The following is a 15,709-nucleotide window of genomic DNA, read 5'->3' on the forward strand; positions in this document are numbered from 1 at the left end:
CTGGGTACTTGAGTGTGCTCATTTATGAAAATTCACCACCTTCTACGCTTGTGACTTGTGTACTTTTCTCTATCTGACTTTCCATGCAGGATTTCAATAAACAGTCTCATCCAGGGAAAGCCTGGTTTAAAAAGCAAAGAGCAGGATTTCTAAAAACACGTCGTTCTTCCTTTTGTTGAGCGATAGCAATGAGCATCAATAGAGTTTGAGTAAACCTCACACAGCTGAAAAACAACCAAAAATAGATGTTGGTTTTGATATTGCATAGACCGGGATGCTCAAAATTCCGTGGAACATGTTGGAGCCTGACTCAGCTCTTTCCGAATCCTGACTCTGCCATTTACCAGGAATGTGACCTTAGACGAGGCAAGGAGTCTGGCCAGCCCTCCTTTCCTCACCTGTTAAACAGGATGACAGCACAAACTGGCTGTGAGCGTCAGTGAATCAACGCACACCAAGCATTTGGTATAGGCCGTGTCAGAAACTTTTTTCTCCCTCCCTGGGACCTTCTGCCTGGTCCTGGTCACTTGCCTGAGGGTAGATTGCCACATATTTGATAGCTGAGTTGGGTGGAGTTTTGCTCTGGTCCCAGAGAGGGGAGTGTGTGCAAGGTGGCCATGAAATTCTGCATGTCCCTCCCACTGCACGACCTCAGCCAGGAAGCTGCCCCTCAGTATTTGTCTGAGGTTCCAGTTGGTTGGTTTTCACTTCTGAGATACAGACCTAGCCTGCTGTATCATTCTGCTGTCACCAAATCCTGACTGACACAGCAGGTCAGGGGACCTTCAGACGTGGAGAATTGTACAAGAAAGCTGCTTGTTCATTCATTCATTCTGCAAAAAGATGTTCTGTGCCTACTATGTGTCAAGCCAGCTCCGGGTGCCAAGGTGACAGCGATGAACAGGACACCTCGGGAGTGGTACAATCTGTTGCATTGAATGATTTTATGGGAAACTCCTTTTCCATGCTCCAAAATGGTCAGTCAGTGAAGCTGAGCGCTTCATCGGCCTCCTCCCGTCTCCCTCCCAACCCCTCCCCCTCCCTTATGCAGTGCCTTTGTGAAAATTAGAAAAATATGCCTCCTTGGGCAGAAAGCTTGGGAAGTGATGCACAGGCTGGCTTTCAGCTCCCCTCACCACCTGGCTGAGTACCTTTGATCAGTATCCAAACTACACAATGACCTTATGCAATGGCCCGGTGGCACCGCCATCTGGGAGCAAGCTAGCATGAAGCTTTCCCCAGCCTGACTGGGAGACTCCATGAAAGCAAGGCACAGAACAGGGCTCATAGCAAAACCTGCACTTTTAACCTCAAAATAAAGCAAACCCGTGACATTTTTTAGCTCCTAATTTGTGCATACTATTAAATAACTAAAATAACATTAAATGAGTATCCATAAAATAACTGAAAATTTTAATTTGGTAGACTAATGATTACCTTTAAATACAGTTTTCATTTGTGTAGACAAAATCTTCTAAAGCAAGGACTCCATGAGGAAAAAAATTATAGGAGTCCTTGGTGGAGAAAAGTAAAAAACCACTCTTCTGACCCTGGTAAGTGAGAAGTGTATTAATTGGAATCTTCACATTCAGCTTATGACTCCAGCTTTATCCACAAGCTTCTAGCCCTGTCGATGTCCTCACTGGATTCTGCCTGCCTTGAAGTTGGCATGTTTATTCCACTCCTCTGTTCCTCCTCATGGTGCAATAAGCATTTGTTAAAACGTAAAACAGTTTCATACATATGGAAATCAGCCTCTCTTTAGGCAAAGGTGTTAGGTTGGGGCTATTGGCCTAGTCATTTGACGGTCTTGGTTATGGTGTTCTTCCCTTACAGTAAGCAATAGCTTTTCTTTTCATCATCAGTTATTATGTCCAAAGGTATATATTTTCTTTTGATGAATATTTGGTAAAGGAAATGCACCTGTGTTAGAGTGCACATTTCAAGAAGGCACATCGTTTTAACCTGCAGTAAAGTATTCTTAGAACAAACCTCAGGAACTGGAGAACACTTACACATCCTGTAACACGGTTCTTCCAGAGGCAGTGTGAGCCCTGCGTGGCCTTTCTTTAGGCAGGACTTTGTTAACATGTCTTTACGAATACGGCGCTTTGCAATTGCCCATGACAGGGACTGCACAGTGGCTGGGATCACGGAAGACGAGGTTCATCGGCCTCGAGGGAACTAACAGTGAAAAGTAGGTCATTTGAGGCAGATCTTTTGAGCAAACTCCTCTAAGACTACAAGTTAAAAAAAAACTCCCATCACAACTAGCTTTGTATATATAACTTGACAGTTTACCAAGCACTTTCACTTGCATATTTCAGTTTTTCCTTGAAAAATAAATCCCATGAGATAGAGATTATTATTATCATGACATACATTTTCCATTATGCATGTGAGAAAATTGAGGCTTGGAGACGTTTTGCTCAAAGTCATCTGAGGAGAGAGACAGAAAGAGAGATGAGAGATGAGAGATTATAAGGAGGGAGAGGAGAGGGAAGGGAGAGAGAGAGGAGAGAGGGAGAGAGCCTAAGTTCTCTGATTCTAAATTTCATGATCGTTTTTGCTAAGCCATGGGGCCTGTTATAAACAAATGGTCTAAGTTTCTTTTCTTTCACCCAAGTTGGCTTAGACAAGGCAAAACTATGGCCTCAATGTGCCAGCCTCATGGTCCTCTTCCCTTTCACTCTGCCTCCCACTCTGTCAACGTCCTTCCCCCTCCCCAAACCTGCTCTCCAGAAGGACTCTGACTCTGGTAGCTACTTACTAACGAGAATCTGTACCCATCCAGTTAATAATATGTACCACCAATGTGAAGGGGCGCTCGAAGATCTTAGGTATCCACCTGCGTTGGTGTTAGAGCAATGACACCAGAAAGTGATCAGACAGGGAGGTAAGTTGCTGTCTAAATATTTTTCTAATACATTAAATATGTACAAGAAGTATTTATGAAGAGTATAGAGCAGTGGTTAAAAGCTTGAAGATGTTGCTTAACTTCTCTATGCCTCAGTTTCCTCACCCAAGTAATGAGAATAATAATAGTATCTATTTAATGGGTTGCAATATTTAATTAATAAATAAATGTAAAATACTTAGGATAGTACACGGTATAAGTACTAGACAAATCTTGGCTATTGTTTGTTGAATATGATACAATAAATATTTAATGAGTGTGTTTTTTTTTTTCCTGAGGAAGATTTGCCCTGAGCTAACATCTGTGCCAATATTTCTCTATTTTCTACGTGGGTCGCCCCCTCAGCATTGCTGATGAGTGGTGTAGGTCTGCGCCCAGGAACCGAATCTGGGCTGCCAAAGGAGAGCACGCCAAACTTAACCACCAGGCCATGGGGCCAGCCCCATGAGCAGAATTTTTTAAGTGTCCATTATGCTGGAGGCTTTGCATGAAATTCTGAGAGTATAGTGGTGCATTTTATAGACATCATTTTTGTTCACTTGAAGCTTATATTCTGATAGAAATAGACAAATCATTATATAAAAACCTATTTAATTACAATTGAGAAAGGAGCTACTGGGAAGTGGAGAGTGTTGAAGGAATTTGTAACAGAGATAACAGGGGAGCCAAAAGTCTGAGAAGTGGGGATGTGACAGAGAGAGCTTAGGGCAGGCCTACCCTGGAAAGCCATGAGATTCGAAGGAATAAGAATTAAGTGCAAAGAGGGAGGAAAGCGTTCCAGGCAGGAGGAGCAGCAGGGTGTGCTCAGTGAACTGAGAGCAGTCCACGTGGCAGGAACACAGAGAGAAGACTGACGCAAGGAGTGGAGATCAGGTCATACACAACCACGGAAGGCCACAGAGAGGACCCTGGACTTTATTGTGGAAGCAATGGGAAAACTTTTAGGAGCCTTATCAAAGCAGTGGCCTAGCTAATTTGCATTTTAAAAAGATCACTCTTGCTGCAATTTAGAGAATGAACCTGAGGGTAGGAATGGATGCAGGGAGACTAGATAACTAGTATTTAAAAGCTCAGGTTCTGGAGGAAGACACACAGGAGCTTGACTTCTGCCTCTGCCATTCAGTTTATTACCAGTATGAACGTGAGCAAGTTACTCAGGCTTTCTTCAAGCCTGATCTACTCAGCTCCACTACTGAGGAGGATGTATTTGTCTTGGCTCAAGCATTTCCACTGCCTTCCCAACTTTGTTCACCTGGCTAGCTCTTACTTATCTCTTAGGACTCAGCCCAGTGTCACCTCCTCTACAAAGCTTTCTAAATATTCTGAGGTCAGACTGAGCTTCCTTCCTCTAAGCTCCCACAACACCATGTGGCGGCCTCTATTTCTAACTGACCATATTTCACTGAAATTATTTCTCTCTGTTTATCTCACCCATTGGAGGGTAACTTTCTTGAGAGTGAGGAACACGTCTTTTTGGCTGGTCTTTTATGCAGCACAGCAGCTATTACCTAGCAGAAGCTCAAAAATATTGTTTGAACTGCTGACATGCCCAACATATCAGTGGATGGGATAGCCACTGCCCAAAGGGCCTTTGCTACTGAACAGCATTGGAGAAAGCGTATCAGGAATTCTTGTTCCTGGTTCTTTTTTAACTAGTCTCCAAACAGACTACCTTCTTTTTGTTGACTTACTCAATGTTACCACCATTAATGAGCTCTCTCTCTTTTGCATGCCTGTCTTGATTGATCTACAGACTGGAGAGTTTTAATATGGGAGCCATGCCTTCTCTGGAGGAGACTTCTGCAACATCCCAGGCTGCCTCTGTTCTTTCACTCGCACCCAAGACCTGTCTGCAGGCCCCTTCCTGCAGTCTCTGTGTACCTTGCCAGACTGGAATCCCAAACAGATTCTCACAGTTCCCACGTGAAAGCCACAAGCAGAGTCCCAAGGCAGCACAGACAGATCTTAAAAACATGGGGGAAAGGGAGAGCAGGACAGATTTGGAGAAATTTAGAGGAAAATGGGTGGAATTTTGAGAGATCAGAAAAACGACGTAAGGCAATGAACAGCATGAAAAAAGCATATTAGAAACATGTCACACCATTCAGTCCTGTCTGGGGAGAACAAATATAACAATCCTTTTCATTAGAACACTGGGAGTAGAGTGGAATAAATTTGCAAAAATAGGGTGGTCAGGGCCAGATCTCAGAGAGCTCTTCATGCTAGATTAAGGAACCTGACTTTATTTGACAGGCAATGGGGAGCCATTGAAAAGTGTTCAACAGAAGAATGGCAGACACAAAGTGGTTTGTAAATATCTTAACACTGTTTCACAGTTGTATAATGCTTTGCAGTTATAGATCTCTTCCATGTGAATAATCTCTTTTAATCCTCATCATACCTTGTGAGAGATGTATTATTGACTCTGCTTTATAGAGGAAGAGACTGAAGTTCAGGGAGTTTAAGTGTCTCACTCCAAATCCCATAACTAATAAATGCAGAACCTAGAGACTTGAATCAGACTCTGACTTCAAGCTCAGTGTTCTTACCTTGACAGTGCAGCCTACAAGAAGATGAACTATCCATCTGATAGCAGAAAGTTATAAGGATCAGAGGACGGAGCAGAGAACAAGCACTTGGTAAATTATTAATATGAGGAATTCTTATTTGCAGGAAAAGTTAGGAGTTAAGAAGTAATGAGGTCCCAAACCAGGGTGTTTTCAGAGGGAGTGGGAGGGGGACGCGCCTTAAATTCATCTTTGTTAGCAGAATGAAAGTTGTCAAAGGCATTTCGAGAATCAACGGAGAGCACTGGTATTTGCTATTGGGAGTGACCATGGTGGGTGGGGAGGAGGGGAGGGCTGGAAATTTTCCTGTCTCTCTAAACGTCATCAGCTCAAGTCTCTGTCACCTCCTATAGGAAAGCGCCTCCCCCTGGTGCTCTCCTGGGTGATGTCTCAGATCACATGGGACTTTGGGTGCTTCACCTCGTGAGGACGGCATTGCACTTGACAGTCAAATGTGCAGAGAACAGAAAGCCTACTACTGACAGTCTTTTCCAGTTGACAAAGCACTTTCAAGTTTGCTCGTTTTCTTCTGCAAACAAAGCCATGAAAGTTCTCTTCATTGGCACAAACGAGATCATTGAGGCTCATCAAGGGGAGGGGACTTGATTTAGAATCTGGAATTTCTGCATTGTCCAAGGTGGCTAGTCACATGTGGCTACTGAGCACTTAAAATGTGGCTAGTCTGATGCGGGATGTGCTGTAGGTGTAACATACACACTGGGTTTCAAAGACTTAGGACGAAAAAAATGATGTAAAATATCTCCGCCAAGTTTTATATTTGGTTACATGTTGAAATGATAATATTTTATATATATTGAGTTAAGTAAAATGCATTATTAAAACCAATTACACTGATTTCTTTTGATGTGTTTACTAGAAAATTCTAAATTACCTATAGGGCTTGCATTATATTTCTACGGGACTGCACTGTTCTATGTCAGCAGGCTAGGATTTGAACACTCTGAGGCCAACATTCCATCTCCCGCAAATGCTTGTCTTAAAAGAGGTGGTAATAACAATAACGACTGTAGTTAATACCGATCCAGCACCCGTCACAGTTTCTAAGCACTTTATATGCATGAATGAACGTAATCTTCACTGTAATTTCATGACCTATCATTTTCTACATAATAGATTTTATTTTACAGATGAGAAACAGAAATTGGGTTCCCAGGGTCACAGACTTAGTAGAACCAGAAAGCAGACTTAGGCAACCTACCTCCAGCGCCATCAGGAATGCCTTAGCGGCTGCCTTTGTTTGCTAAGTCCCAAGGAGACATCTGGATTGGCTTCACTCTTTTTGATCTATGGTAAGTCAAGGAGTGCGTGAGAGACTTTGTATATTATCTCATTTAAGTTTTGCAATAACCCCATCAACTAGTTATTATTTCTATCATAAGTGAGCAAACAGGCTCAGAAAGGTTACACAACCTGCCCAAAGTCACGTTAGGTATAGGCTGGAGCTGTTTCTAAACCAGCCCAAACCCAAAGCTGATACTCAATCACTACACCAGCCTGGGAAGGAGCTGCCCCTGGATCTCCTCGGCTGCTCCCCCGCCTAAGCCCCAAGGATGCACTGAAGCAGTCTCTCTGCGGTGGGCTCTGGGAATTTGTTCTTTTTAGAATTGCCCCGGGTGACCCCATCCTAAGGCAGCTTTGGCAATAGCCACCTTATCTGAGGCTTCCATTTTCAACATTTTTTTCGTGGGAGTCCCACCTCTTCAGACTCTCTTGGGAGCTGATGAAAAATTAGAAAAAACGGCAAAGAAAAGAAGCAAATAAAAATAGTATTTCCCTCAGGTAGCCTTCAGTAAGGCTGACCATTCATCTCAGCTGGGTCCCAGCTTCTTTCAAATCTTATCATCATCTGCCCCAAAATGCGGGCTACAATGGTTTAATGAAGCAGAGACAATCATAGACTGCAGAGATAAAACAGCCAGGCCTCCTGAAGACATTCTTAGAAACAGCTAAGCAGCCAGGGCTGTGTCTGAAAGGAGAGGTGTGGGGATTTAGGGAGTGCAGGCGTGCTGAGGATGGGAGGAAGGAACACGGCAGGAGACCCATAGGCTCTGGAGGTGGTTTACGGAGCTCTGGATGATTCAGTAAGAAGCCCTGGATGTGCATGAAGGCACAGAACGAATAAAGCCACGTGACCCTTTCTGGGTGGGGTTTTGTGCATGTACGTGTGTGTCTGTGTATGCACGTGTGTGTGCACATGTGTGTGTGTATGTGGTAGGAAAGGTTAACAGCATGCTTTTGGCAGCCCTGTTTGCAGGCAGACAAGCAGTGGCTTTGTGTGACAGATTCAGAACTTCCAACCAGCACACATAAAATATGAAATCAGGCCCCGGGTTTCACGGCGACCCAACTGGACCCAGCAGCAAACAGGAATTGTTTGAGAATTGGAGAAAGAAGCCAACACCATATATGTCACAGCTCGCTCTGCTTCCTTTGGCCAGTTTCTCCTGATTTAGCAGCACTTCTGTTCCTGCCCTAATTTCCCCTGGTCTGTAAACGACGTCACTTCACTGAACTCAGCTCCAGACTTTGGAAAAACAAGATGTCGTATTTCACCAATGTTTTCTTGGCATTTCTACCTCCGAAGAATTTCACTTAATTCTGCTTTTTCCTTTTCACCCTTGAAAGAGTGTAGCTATCAGTGGTGCTTCCTCCCCCTGTTTCTTCCTCTCCGACGCAGTGTCTCCTACAGAATAAAGCAGTGTCTGTTGAAATGTGATTAAAGATTTCAGTGTTTGCTTTAAACCAATATTTACCAGTGAAATCCCGCCAACATAAATGTGCAGGCGAGGTAGAAAAACTGGCTTGAATCAACCCTCCCTCTGAACACACACATACACACACAGGGCTGTAAATGTTTTGCGTGACACTTCTGGCCTCTTTTTGCCAGCTTCACACATATATCAATGTAACACAGATTTGGAACAGTCTTAAAATTGGGATAATCTAGATAATAGATTCCCATAGTAATTTTTTTTAAGTTGTTGTCTCATCAGCCAAGGTTCGTTGTTTGTTTATGTTCTTGTGGTTCTTCTGGTATTTATCATATGATGCTATGTAATCTAGCTGAAAAATGTTTCCTCGAATTATGAAAATTTGCATTATTCAAAATGGTAGTAAACAAGGAAATACTGATCTTTTTAAACATAGATTACACTATAAAGCCTAATGTTGAAACTTATAGCTACTTTGAGGTTAAGTCAGTCTTGTTGAGTGATTGGTTTGATTTAGCAAACATTACTGAATTGAATTTATTTGCTGATTGAATGGATTGAATGAATGAATTACTGCTACACTTTGAATGAATTTCACAGAGTTGTAGTTTGGATTAGAAATTATTTTTCTGAAACTGAATCACCCAGGCAGCCAGCAGACAGAGGCCCCAGCTGGCACCTGGTGGCCACAGCTTCCGAAGAACTGGAGAGGGCGGGGAGGGAGTGAATCTGACACGGCCGGGGCTCGGGACCAAGCCCTCAGTGAACACTTTGAATTGCAGTTCCCATACCGCACTTCCTCTTAGGTAGGGAGGCTGGGTCTGAGATGAGGAAGAGGGAATGACCCACCAACAGAAAAACCACTGAAATTGCTAATGGCAAGCCCTGAACAGTGCCTGGTAAACTGCTGGCACTTGATAAATGATTGCTTTATATACAGGTAAAATGAATGCATTAATTTACGAGGTTGAGTGTGGAATGTTCCAATCAAGGTTTAGGGGCAAGAACTATGCTATGTCTACTAGTGATACTTTCGTTACTTTCTCTAACTCCAAATGCTCAAGAGCCTGTGCATCAAAAACTGAAGAACCATGGAGGGATGGATAAAAAGTTCTCTTTAGTCAAAGAGACCATCAACTCAGAGTCCACCTGAACAAAATATCTTGAATCTTCAAAACAACCTGGTGAGATAGATTGCATTATTATCCACGTCTGGATGACAGGACAGGTAGGACAGGAAATAGTGAGTGAGGCTGGGAAGGTGGCCTGGGAGTCTGAGCGTAAGAGAGGCCCCAAGAGGGGCGGGTACAGAGAAGCAAAAGACACAGTTGTGGCTGTCCTCAGGGACGTGAGATCCAGGAGGGGAGCAGGAATGCACAGACACGGAAGGAAAACAGCAAGGGCACACTGTGGGCTTGGGAGGGATCATGGGAGAAGGCCTGGGGCCAGCAAAGATGCGCCTGTGCTCTGAAGAGAGCAGGCGCTTATCAGTGCTCATGCAAGCGCACTAAACGCAACTGAGTTAACAGCCAGGTAAAGGGCATCATAGGAGAAAAGACCAGGAGTCCAAAACAAAATGCATGGCAGTCAGAGACAGGTCTTACTGAAGAAAAATGGTCAGAGGGTCAGAGTGGGGCCAGATTATGATGAGAAGCATAGGCATCTCGTCTTGATGCAGGAAGAGTAAGGAGGTATGGGAGGTTCTGGAACAGGGGAGAGGCATGAGGGAAGAAGGAATTTAGGACAATTAGGCCCACAGGAATAGATAAGATGGCTCCCAATGGGAAGTAACCACAGTTAGGGACCCCAGAAGACCCGCCTGGAGGGATCTAAGTTGAAACCATGCAGGCTAGAATAGGTGGTGATGACAGGATGGAAGAAAAGAATGAAGTTCTAAGCAATGTCAGGAAAAAAAAAAGTGTATCTTCATAAGAGATGGTATATAGAGAGCTAGGGAGAGGAAGGTGTCCAACATTGTCACCTTGAGTAGGACATGAGAGCAGAACCGCTGACAGCTAGGAGGGAGTTGGAAGAGGAGGAGGAGAAAACATGTTAATTGGGACCACACTAAGTTTGAAGCGATTCTCATATGGCTACAAGCATTTGGAATGGGTCTCTAGTAAGTGGACAGGGCTCCAGGCATGGATTGCCCAAGGATTGCAGGCTGGGGATGGTGAGCACACATGACCTGCCATGACTCTCAAGGACACGTGTCTGTTTTCTAATTGGTTCCTGGAGAAAGGTCAATAACAAATACAGGACTTCCCCAGATTATCTCAGCAACTCCTTGCTCTCCTCTACTCCCTCCTCCCCCATTTCCTCAGGCCCCGCTTGCCACAAGGTCAAAGCAGAGCTATGAGTGATGTCTGTCCTGGATGATTTCCAGCTCTGTAGGGCACAAGCCTAACGAAGGAGATTTCTCTCTCCTCAGCATCTGCAAGGGACCAGGCCAAATTCTTTATATTGGAAAGGACCATTAAAGCTGGAAGGAGTCTTAGAGACTGACTGTATTGAAACCAACACTTTGGTTCATAGGTGATGAGACTGAGGCCAGGAGAAGGGAACTGACATCTGCAGGATCAGAGCCTCAGTGGAGCAGTGAGACCAATTTTGAATTTTTACAGAACCGCTGTTGCCATTGTACTATGCCTCACTTCTGACTGGCAACATTTAAAGTATCATTCAGTTAAACTAGTATTTATTGGATACATAATACATCAGTCCCTATGCGAGGCACAGGGGATACCAAGAAGGGCAAATACAGCAGTGACTGTCATTGAGGCATTTATAGTTCAGAAAGACTGTTTCGGAAGCAGGAGTAGTTACTTCTTGGGTAGGGGTGTTGGGGAAGGCTTCCTGGAGGAAATCATGCCTTGGCAGGGTTTTAAAGGATGAATAGGAGCTTGCCTGGCAGGAAATAGAGGAAGAAGGTGAAAGGAAAGCAAAGGGAACAGAATGTATCAAAGTGAAGAGACGACACACGGTAGCGCCTGGAGCTTCTACAAGGGTTAGTAGCTTTATGGCAGTTGAGGGTAGAGAGGAACAGCAGGTGAGGCCGGCAGAGCGCTGCCAGGCGTTTAAAAGTGTGCTTGTGGGGCAAGGAAGTGAGCACTGGGAGGAAGACATCCACAAGGTCCCTGAGCGATGCACTATAGAATTATGGTCACAATCAGAGATAGATGGAGTGCTATAGAGCAAGATTCAGTACACTTTTTTAAAAGAACCAAATAGTAATTATTTTAGGCTTGTGGGCCATATGGTCTCTGTTGCAAATATTCAACTCTGCCATTTAAGCATAAAAAGCAGGCACAGAAAATACATAAACGAATGCAGGTGGCTGTGATCTAATAAAACTTTATTTGCAAAAACAAGTTGCTGGCCTGCGGGCTGTATTTGCCAGCAATGGCTGTAGAGACATCCTGAGATCCTGATGTCACCCTCAATACCTGTGGCAGATGGAATAATGGCCTTTCAAAGATGTCTACATCCCGATCCTTGCAGCCTGTGATTATATTATGTTACATGGCAAAGGAGAATTAAGGCAGCAGATGGGAATAACGTTGCTAATGGGCTAACCTTAAGATAAAGAGATTATTTTGGATTATCTGGGCAGGCGCAATGTACAAGGGTCCTTAAATGTGGAAGAGGGAGGTAGATGACTCAGCGTAAGAGTGATGGAACATGAGAAAGATTCACCTGGCCATCGCAAGCTTTGAACATGGAAGGGGCCAGGAGCCAAGGAATGCAGGCAGCCTCTAGAACCTGGAAAAGGCACGAACATGGGTTTTCCTTGAGAGACTCCAGAAGGGAACACAGCCTTGCCAAAATCTCGATTTGTGGTGGTTTACCACAAAATTTGTGTAATTTGTTACAACAATAGAAAACTAAGACAATACCCAGGTGAGCTAAACCTTCTAAACATTGTGGAGAGATCCAAGCCTTTAGAGTTCAGAATGCAAGCTTAACAGCCATTTAAATGCCTCATGCAGACACAGAGGGTAAAGAAATCTGGGTTTGGATGTGGGCAAATTCACAACGCTTTCAGGGAGCGTCTATAATAAGGAGCTGCCTTTACACTGAAAAGGCTGTATGGTTCCCGGAGGGAGTATAAGAGGCACTGAAACAAAAGTTCCCTTTATGTGTGTTTCTCCAGGGGCTCCCAGAGCTACGCACTTGGGGATTCGCACCTAAGGAAAGAGCACCTCTGTGTGTGAGGGCAAAGACGAAAGCCCCTGAGCAGGTCCCCATATGCGGTGCTCCGAGTGGGGAAGTGGGCTGTCAGAAATCAGCCTCTGACTTTCTATTCCGCTGGCTGGCTTCAGGCCACGCTCTGCCCTCCTGCCGTGCCACTGTACCATTTACGTCATGGGGAATACAGTCTGCTGCTTTAAAAAAATGTGTGCTATGAGGGAAATGAGAACACGATGCTGGTGACATTTGACAAAGGAGGCAGCATTCCAAAGACGAGCTTGGGCAGGGCTGGCCTGCATGTGCTGTTGGGGGTCATTTCAAAGACCGTGGCCGCTGGGCCCTCACTGGGGTAAGTCAGCTGAGGTCAAGGGCCCCCGCCCAAATGTTCTCTCAAACTATCTGTCATGGCGAGGGCAGAGGCCGTGGGTTCTCAGCTCCCTTCCACATTGTAAACATCTTGTAAACCAACCCTTCCTCGCAGTCCCTAACGGGGTGCTCTATTCTCTACAGACAGGCACCCCTGCGCAGTGGCTAATGAGTTATTAAGTAATATCAAGGAGATAGAGTAGGTGGATCTTGTCACAACAGTGACGATTCTCACCACAAATTTAGAAAGTACATTTTAATTTACAAAACATTGTCATATACATTGTCTCAAATCATCCTCCGAAGGATGCTACGAAGTACTAGCAAACCCATTTTGCTGATAAAGAGAATGAGTTTCACACATACTGAGTGGCTGGTTTAGCACTCCACAGCCAGCAGCTGGGGAAGCTGGGCCCAAACCAAGGGCTTCAGCATCTTAGGCTGGAGCTCAGCTGCACCCCACAATCTCTCCTCCTTTCTGAAAACCCTGAGTGTCTATGTCGTACCAGACGACACTGCCCAAAGTCCCATGGAGACAAAATGAAGTAAGACAAGATTCTGGACCTGAAGAAGACCAGAGTTTAGCAGAAGAGGCCATGTCCATTTGCAAACGGTGATACAACCTAAGACCATGACATTTACCGAGCACCCAGTGTGCCAGGCGCTGAACCAAGGCCTTCACACACTATGAATGTTTACATTTTAGGAGGCCGCTATGGTCTTGTCCATCTTACAGAAAAGGAAAGGTAGCTTTAGAGCCATCAAGGATCTCATGAGTTGCAGCCAGGGTTCTCATTCTCTCTTGATTCCCAATCACACAATCTCAACCTCTAGACCGTGCCATGGCAAAATAAGCACTCGAGCAGGGAGCCCGGGGGAAAGATGGGTTGACTGCCCGGTAGAATTAGAGAAGGAAGCTTTCCCTAGGAAGTGGGACATTTGCATATACTGCCACACAGAGAAATGAACCAGGTCATTAAAGATGATCTTTAAGCTTGGTCCTCGGTTCTAAAAACTGAATATAAGAAGAAAGCATCCCAGAAACTTGATTCCATTTAAAAATATTTTTCTAAGTCATCGTTAGGTGTGAAGTGTTATCCAGAGGATTCCATGAGGAATCAGACTCAAGCCCGACTCTTAAGGAGATCATCCTGCGCTTGCACGGAGAGAGTGGAGGCGAGGCCGCCTCCTATGGGCAGTGTGGGGTGGAAGAAAGAGTTCTGAACGGAAAGTTGGGAGATTTGGGTTCTAGTCCCAGGTTTATCACCAGTTCACCCCAGACAAGCCCCTCAGCTTCTCAGAGCTCCATTTCCTTAGCTGTGAAATGCAAGTGTTGATGTCCAGGGGTCTCTTTTAGCTCTAATGTTTTATTATTCTAATACTCATCAAGGAAGTACAGGAAAGGGCATGCCTGGGAGAGTGGGGTGGAAAGGGAGAGTATTCCACCCATGAGAAGTCCTCCCACAGATCCTGCAGGTGCCCAGCCACCTGGTGCCAGCTGCCAGGTTTCCAGGCCTGCTCCCTACTCTCCGCCTGGTAAGGGCTCCTCGAAATAACGAAACCGCAAAACAGGTCCCCCAAGAGCTCAATGTTTGTCAGATGCCTTGCCCATCCACAGCCCTCAGTGGCTGCTTGAAGCTATCCTACTCTGGTTACTGTCGTTGCTGCTGCAGAAGTACACTAACCAACGCTATTTCCTGGGAGCCTTCTGTGCACAAGGTGCCACGAGGAGTGCTTCTCCCACAATGATCTACTCCTCTTGGCAAATGTAAGCGGTGTTACTATCTCTACTCTAGAGACAGATCTGTGGCTCAAGAAGCCTAAATAATTTGCCTGAAGTCACATAGCCACAGTGAGTGGTCAAGCCGTACTCTCACCAGAGCTGTCTGCCCAAAGGCACAGGTCTGTGCACCCTGTAGACTCTGCTCTGACCTGTGATGCTCCATCTGGGTACTCTTCCTTCACTTTCCCCTGCCATGAGTGAATGAAAAGGATACGCAGCCAGCAAGAATCATACCATACTCCTACCTTAGAATCTGCAACGTGCTTCACATCCTCTGGTTCTGGGAGCAGCCAGAGAGCTGGATAGAGGGTTATCTCTATCTTATAGACGAAGAAACTGAGTCTCAAGGGAGGTTGAGTAGCTTGGAGGTTTCTTAAGCCCTCCTGCGATACGAGTCACATACTTGTCCAAGTTTCTGGCCACTCTGGGACATTGTTTTCAGGACATTATGTCTCACGTCTTAGAGTGTATCCAGTTATTTATATGTGCATTGCAGAACGGTTAACAAAGGGCCTTCCCGGAGAGATGTTACCAAATGGCAGCTGGTGTTTCCCTAAATCTCCTTCCAGGACTAAGCGAACATCATTTCCAGATAACCAAGAATAGGTCAGTGCTTCCTAAAATTCCAAACCCTCATGACACAATTTTCTTCTTTCAAAATGCCAGTACCTTCATTGAACCTCATCCTCTTCACTGAGTTGACGTGACAAATGTAAACTGCAGAGAACATTTTGAAACTTCTTTGCTGATTACAAGGCTGTGTGCAGTGCTGCAGAGTAGAGCATGAAGAACTTTCTTATATATTTTCTACAAACTCTATCTAAATGCAATTTTAACATAGCTCTGTGTATGTCAAAAACTCATCTGTCAAGTCTCCCCAGCTATCCACCCAAAGAAAGCACGCAGAAAAGAAATGTAAACAGTCTTTTGTCTATCTGACTCATAGAGCTGGACTCTCTGCCCAATAGAGAGTGGCTATTTGCAAGGCTATGTGGTGGTTAAATCAATCAGAACTATTGCCACAGACAGCAACAGGGAGGAATCTCCCCAACATAAGTATGGAGTGAAAGAAATCAGATATTAGGGTTGGACCTGTGGCATAGTGGTTGAGTTTACTCGCTCCACTTCACTGGCCCGGGGTGCACGTGTTAGG

General features: G+C 44.8%; 1 protein-coding gene across 8 annotated transcripts in view; it reads right to left on the bottom strand.

Moving 5' to 3' along the window:
• The window catches only part of PDE4B (phosphodiesterase 4B), a 486,666-nt gene that overhangs the window by 48,004 nt on the left and 422,953 nt on the right, over positions 1 to 15,709 (bottom strand). Inside the window, exon 1 of one of the 8 annotated variants that reach the window (XM_070268886.1) lies at positions 6,704 to 6,722. The exons of the other annotated variants lie outside the window; for them this stretch is intronic. The gene's annotated coding sequence lies outside the window, so the exon portion shown is untranslated. Of the gene's footprint in view, positions 1 to 6,703; positions 6,723 to 15,709 lie in introns of those variants that run through there. 8 annotated transcript variants of the gene reach the window in all.

This window comes from Equus caballus, chromosome 5 (assembly GCF_041296265.1).
Source record: "Equus caballus isolate H_3958 breed thoroughbred chromosome 5, TB-T2T, whole genome shotgun sequence".
NCBI classification, from domain to species: domain Eukaryota; kingdom Metazoa; phylum Chordata; class Mammalia; order Perissodactyla; family Equidae; genus Equus; species Equus caballus.